The 5689-nt window shown below is 44.5% G+C and overlaps 1 long non-coding RNA gene across 1 annotated transcript; it reads right to left on the reverse strand.

Moving 5' to 3' along the window:
* Nucleotides 1-2586: 2586 nt before the first annotated feature.
* LOC123099780 (uncharacterized) lies at nt 2587-4924 on the reverse strand. The gene is made up of 4 exons (XR_006448233.1): nt 4471-4924; nt 4186-4373; nt 3817-4006; nt 2587-2917 (listed from the first exon to the last, which is right to left on the reverse strand). It is a non-coding gene; the product is annotated as an uncharacterized lncRNA (long non-coding RNA).
* Nucleotides 4925-5689: the final 765 nt, after the last annotated feature.

Here is a 5689-nt window from a genome sequence, read left to right on the forward strand (position 1 = left end):
GCCCAAGGGGGAGTCCTACTCCCGGTGGGAGTAGGATTCCCCCCCTTCCCTAGTTGGAGTAGGAGAAGAAGGAAGAGGGAGAGGGAGAGAAGGAAAGGGGGGCCGGGCCCCCTCCCAATTCGGATTGGGCTTGGGGGGGCACCCCCACCTTGGCCGCCTCCTCCTCTCTTCCACTAAGGCCCATTAAGGCCCAATGACTCCTCGGGGGGTTCCGGTAACCCCCCGGTACTCCAGTAAATGCCCGAACTCACCCGGAACCATTCCGATGTCCAAACATAGCCGTCCAATATGTCGATCTTTATGTCTCGACCATTTCGAGACTCCTCGCATGTCCGTGATTACATCCGGGACTCTGAACAACCTTCGGTACATCAAAACACATAAACTCATAATACCAATCGTCATCGAACGTTAAGCGTGCGGACCCTACGGGTTCGAGAACTATGTAGACATGACCGAGACTCATCTCCGGTCAATAACCAATAGCGGAACCTGGATGCTCATATTGGTTCCTATATATTCTACGAAGATCTTTATCGGTCAAACCGCATAACAACATACGTTGTTCCCTTTGTCATCGGTATGTTACTTGCCTGAGATTCGATCGTCGGTATCTCAATACCTAGTTAAATCTTGTTACCGGCAAGTCTCTTTACTCGTTCCGTAATGCATCATCCCGTAACTAACTCATTAGTCACATTGCTTGCAAGGCTTATAGTGATGTGCATTACCGAGAGGGCCCAGAGATACCTCTCCGACAATCGGAGTGACAAATCCTAATCTCGATATATGCCAACTCAACAAACACCATCGGAGACACCTGTAGAGCATCTTTATAATCACCCAGTTACGTTGTGACGTTTGATAGCACACTAAGTGTTCCTCCGGTATTCGGGAGTTGCATAATCTCATAGTCATAGGAACATGTATAAGTTATGAAGAAAGCAATAGCAATAAACTAAACGATCATAGTGCTAAGCTAACGGATGGGTCAAGTAAATCACATCATTCTCTAATGATGTGATCCCGTTGATCAAATGACAACTCATGCCCATGGCTAGGAAACTTAACCATCTTTGATTCAACGAGCTAGTCAAGTAGAGGCATACTAGTGACACTCAGTTTTGTCTATGTATTCACGCATGTACTAATTTTCCGGCTAATACAATTCTAGCATGAATAATAAACATTTATCATATAAGGAAATATAAATAACAACTTTATTATTGCCTCTTGGGCATATTTCCTTCAGGTCGATCACTGGCTCACTTAAAACACGAGTTAGCGGATTTGCTCCAAAGAATGAGAGTTGAGAGTGAGCGGGATGGGGTTGGAATTGGTATGTTCAGTTACGGCTGTCTGGCAGAATAATTTCCCTACTTAAAAAATGTGGCAAATTGCATTTCAATAGAGATGGCTTTGCAGCAAATTGTATGAACGAGCTCTTCTATTTTTGCATTAAGTCGTACAATTTTTTAGTTAGGATAGAAGGGTAAATGCATTGACCGGTTCGTTCAAGATTGAATATTGGACACAATGGCATATCAGTTACATGCCCATTAAAGGACAACATACTTTGTTTCATGATAATGCACGACATTCAACTATTTATGTTGCAACATGATAATGGCTCAGGCGAGATTTGGCCTTGCAGGACGCCTTCGTGCAAGTGATCCTCCCGTGCTCTGCATGGGCAGAGGCTTGGTTGGCTTGACTGCTTGTTGGCTACTAAGCGCATGAGTAGCTTTGAACCCGTGTCTGCCGGTAGATCCCCCATTGTACTGCGGCCGACTACTAGCGCCATGTCCCGTCAATTGTGTGTCTTCAAATCGCTGGATTAAGAGTGCTTGTGTGCTACTACCCGACCTACAGGAAGTGGTGCTTCGTATAATTGTTGCCTCGCGGCGGACGCCCTTTGGGTGTGCTGCTGCGGCCGAATAGACATCATATCTGCCTTCTTGGCTTGGGGGCTTCACGGGCAGCGCATGTCTCGTCTTCCTTGATGGCGGTGGTGGATCGACACGAACATTGGGTAAGGGGATCAGGGTGGAGAGCGGGCAGGTTGGCAGGGGAGAGGGCACCATGGTGAAGGTGTTGATTTAAAAGGAAAGGGCTCCAATAAGAAACGTCCCGCTATGACAGGAAACGAGTGGGAAGGAAAGGATCCACTAGGAAAAGGGAGGGGTGCATCGTGGGCTGAGGTTTTTTGGGGACCGCGTGTTGGAAATAACATGTTGAATAGTTTGGACAAACCATGTTTATCCCCCAGACTGCCAGACGGACCTCACTCGAGGACCATTTGATGTCCGAACATGCCAGACATATGAGGAATAAATGAGTTTTGACCTTAGAGATGACCTAATCATTTGTTCGATTTATTTATATGCATTCTAGCCCGTAGCAACGCACGGGCATTCTACTAGTATACGTTGGTGTGTGGGTGTGCGCGTGTTTCGTTGGCGTCCCTGTCAGTATGTTGGTAGTCTCCATCGACATTATTCGGTCTCCAGCTGCCAACAGTGTTTCGCTTGCATGTAAGTCGGCTAATAAAAGCGCCAGGTACACGCGCTGAGATGCATTTTGAGGGACCTAATAAGCAGTACACAACAGTTCCTTTGTTAAGAAGAACATTATTTTGTCCAGCATCATACATCAGTTTCACATACAATAATCAATGTACAAAAACCCAAGACCATAGTGAAACATTTCAACATCGATGTTAGACACAGAATTCTTGTGAAGCTGAAGATAGACTTTGCAGGAATCACAAAGAGCAAATGGTGGGGCAAAGCAAAGGGAAAACACAAAAGATACCATATCACACTGTCACTTAGTACTTGCACAAAGAAACAGATCACCATAATCCTCTCGGATGTCCTGCTATTTTTCTTGCGCTTCTCGTATCCAACTCACAAACCTGTTAAGAAAGAGCATACTGCCAATCAATATAGTTAAGATGACATGAAGTTTTATAACAAAGTAAAACAATTAAAGAGCACAACGATATATCTTAGAACAAACAATCTCAGCAGAAAACCAGGGAATAAATTAATTACTTATCAACAAAGTAGTCATTGAATTGGTAAATTTTGTCTAAAGGCCTCAACTTCTCAGTATATTCCAAATTATGATGTCACATGTTCTGCACTTAAGAGCTAAATACATCAATCGGTCGTCGAATCAGAGTTAGTGAATTAGTTTATACCTCTACGATCACTATCCATTACAGCTTGGGCAAGTGATACTCTCTAGGAAATCACTTAACTGTTATGTCCATTCATAAAGTACTTATTAGATTATGTGAATACCAGTTTGGGAAACTAGAACTTGTCAACTATGTCACTGGCAGGGTCGCGCAGCAATTAGTTCATGTCATATAAAACAATTGACTAACTGTGACTTAGAAATTTCAATACCTAAGAATATTTTGGTCATGGAATGTTGGTTAGAGTTGAATTGCATCGAAAAGGATAATGCAAACAAACAATAAGGCATGGGAAATTCTGTAGGAAACATACACACAATTTACTGGGAAATGATAATCATAAGCTTCAGAATAGCAGTACTAGATGCTAGACATGCAATAAGAGAATAAAGGGTTTGTATTTGGGAAAAAAGGGGAAATGTTGGTAGTGTTAGCACCAAAACTGAGATAGAAGTTATTAATTAGTGGATACTTAGTGTCGATTCAAATGAAAAACCGAGATTGTACGGAACAAGTATTTTCTAGGAGAAAAGCATATATATCTAATTACTACAGTAAAAACTATAAAAGATGGGAAATATGTAGGGACAATAATCATATTATCATGGTACCTTAGAGGCTTAGAGACTTTGGAAAAATCTTTCTTGTCCAACAACTCGCCTCGGGAAAAATTCGTGCTTGACGAGGCTTTCTTTAAAACAATGTCCAAGTCCAATAACATCCAAAGCGCATGATTTCCATCGGAATTCCTGTAGCAACTTGCCGTTGTTGTCGCATTGGAACATGTGACGTGCGGATTTACTGTAGACCAGAGGCGGAGGACGGAAAAAAATTAAGGTGTGGCGAACTCTTAAGCATAATTTTTTTTCTTTATGCAAAAGCAAATTTAACATCATCTCTAATGTTGGGGACAAATCTATCAATTGGAATGCAAAGTCGTGGATCATCATTTATGTAATCTAGACGAAAAACAGTTATACCTTCAGCTCCTAGAACTTCAACATTCTCTTCCTCTATAGCTTCAACTGAATCTGCAATCTGTTCTTCCACTTGTTCGGCTGGCATAAAATTTGCATTCTCTTCTTTCACGGAATTCACTTGATCTTGATGGAGTACCTGGATTAGAGCCACTGCCACTACCAAGTACTTCAAAAATATCTTGTCAAATCTGCAATTCACAACATTAAATTGTCACTAAAATCACTACATTACATATTAGAAGCTATTCTAAGATCTAAAATGCTACTAAAATTCAGAAAATATACCTCTCCCCTTTGCTAGCCCTTCCCCTTCCTCTCCATCTTCTACTGGCTTGGACTTTATTAAAAGATGGTAGGCTACAAGCTTATCCTTTTTTAGCTTTTTATGAAAAGAACCACCCTGCTTTCAACCTTCTGACGAATTTGTCTGTGTCAAAAATAATAAGAAACAATGAAACAACGAATTTTTTGGTCTCAAAAACAATATGAAGGACGCGGAGCTGGCGACCGTGCCGCCGCCCGCGCCTTGCGCGGCTGTGCCCAGCCGCCCCTGTCGCTTGTTCGACATCCACAGCCGCCCTCTGCGGCTCCGCCGTCCCACCGTCCGCCACTCCGCTTGGTCTTGGTCGTCGCCGCCGCTGCTCTAGCTAGGGTTCTTGGCGACTGGCTGTGTGGGTGCGTGTACTGGACTGGGGCGCTGGCTGCGCTCGATTCGTTCGTGTCTTGCTGGCCGTGAAGTCGCTCGCTTAGCCGCTTAGGTTAGGCCCAATTATATGTGGCTGGGTGGCCCATATAAAACAGCGACGGCCTTCTTCATTTATCATTGATTATTTCCGGCTCTAGCTAGCCGTTGATCGAGCGTATACATACGTATAAATTTTCTTTTGCTTGGAATCAAGGTGTGGCGGCTGCCATACCTTGCCCACTGGGGTCCTCCGCCAGTGCTGTAGACTAACACATCTGCCTCATGGGACAAAACCACATGTTTTGTATCTGCGAGGTTCCATAAGCTCTTAACACCCAGATTCTGGCAACTGTCCTCCCATCGTCAAAGCAGCTGAAACCAATCGAATCTTCCATGTCGCTCAAACAAGTGCAGAAGCTGGTAGCACCAGCCGGACGACGCATGAACCTGAATGACTCAGTCACCGTATTGAAAACGACTATGCCAGCATCATGGTGAACCCAGGCATGATCCCAATGAAGGCAGCTACGAAACTTGATGGGTGGGGCCAAATTAGTAGGATAAATTGTGCGTGTGGCCAACATAGCTTTCTCGATGGCAGGGGTATCTGAAGGAACTCCAATGCACCTCGGCGAGCCCCTCCGGCCCACCATCAAGATATAGTAGGTAGCTTGGTGTCCCAGTTCCCAGTACAAGACGCGGTACTCGCGGGACGGGCAGCGCAGGTACAGTGCGGCGATGTTGATGACACTGCTGTTGGGGAGGCCTGGGAGTGAAGCGCACTGACGTGTGGCCGGGTTACAGATGCTGAAGCGGCCA

Source organism: Triticum aestivum, chromosome 4D (genome assembly GCF_018294505.1).
Source record: "Triticum aestivum cultivar Chinese Spring chromosome 4D, IWGSC CS RefSeq v2.1, whole genome shotgun sequence".
Taxonomy (NCBI): Eukaryota; Viridiplantae; Streptophyta; class Magnoliopsida; order Poales; family Poaceae; genus Triticum; species Triticum aestivum.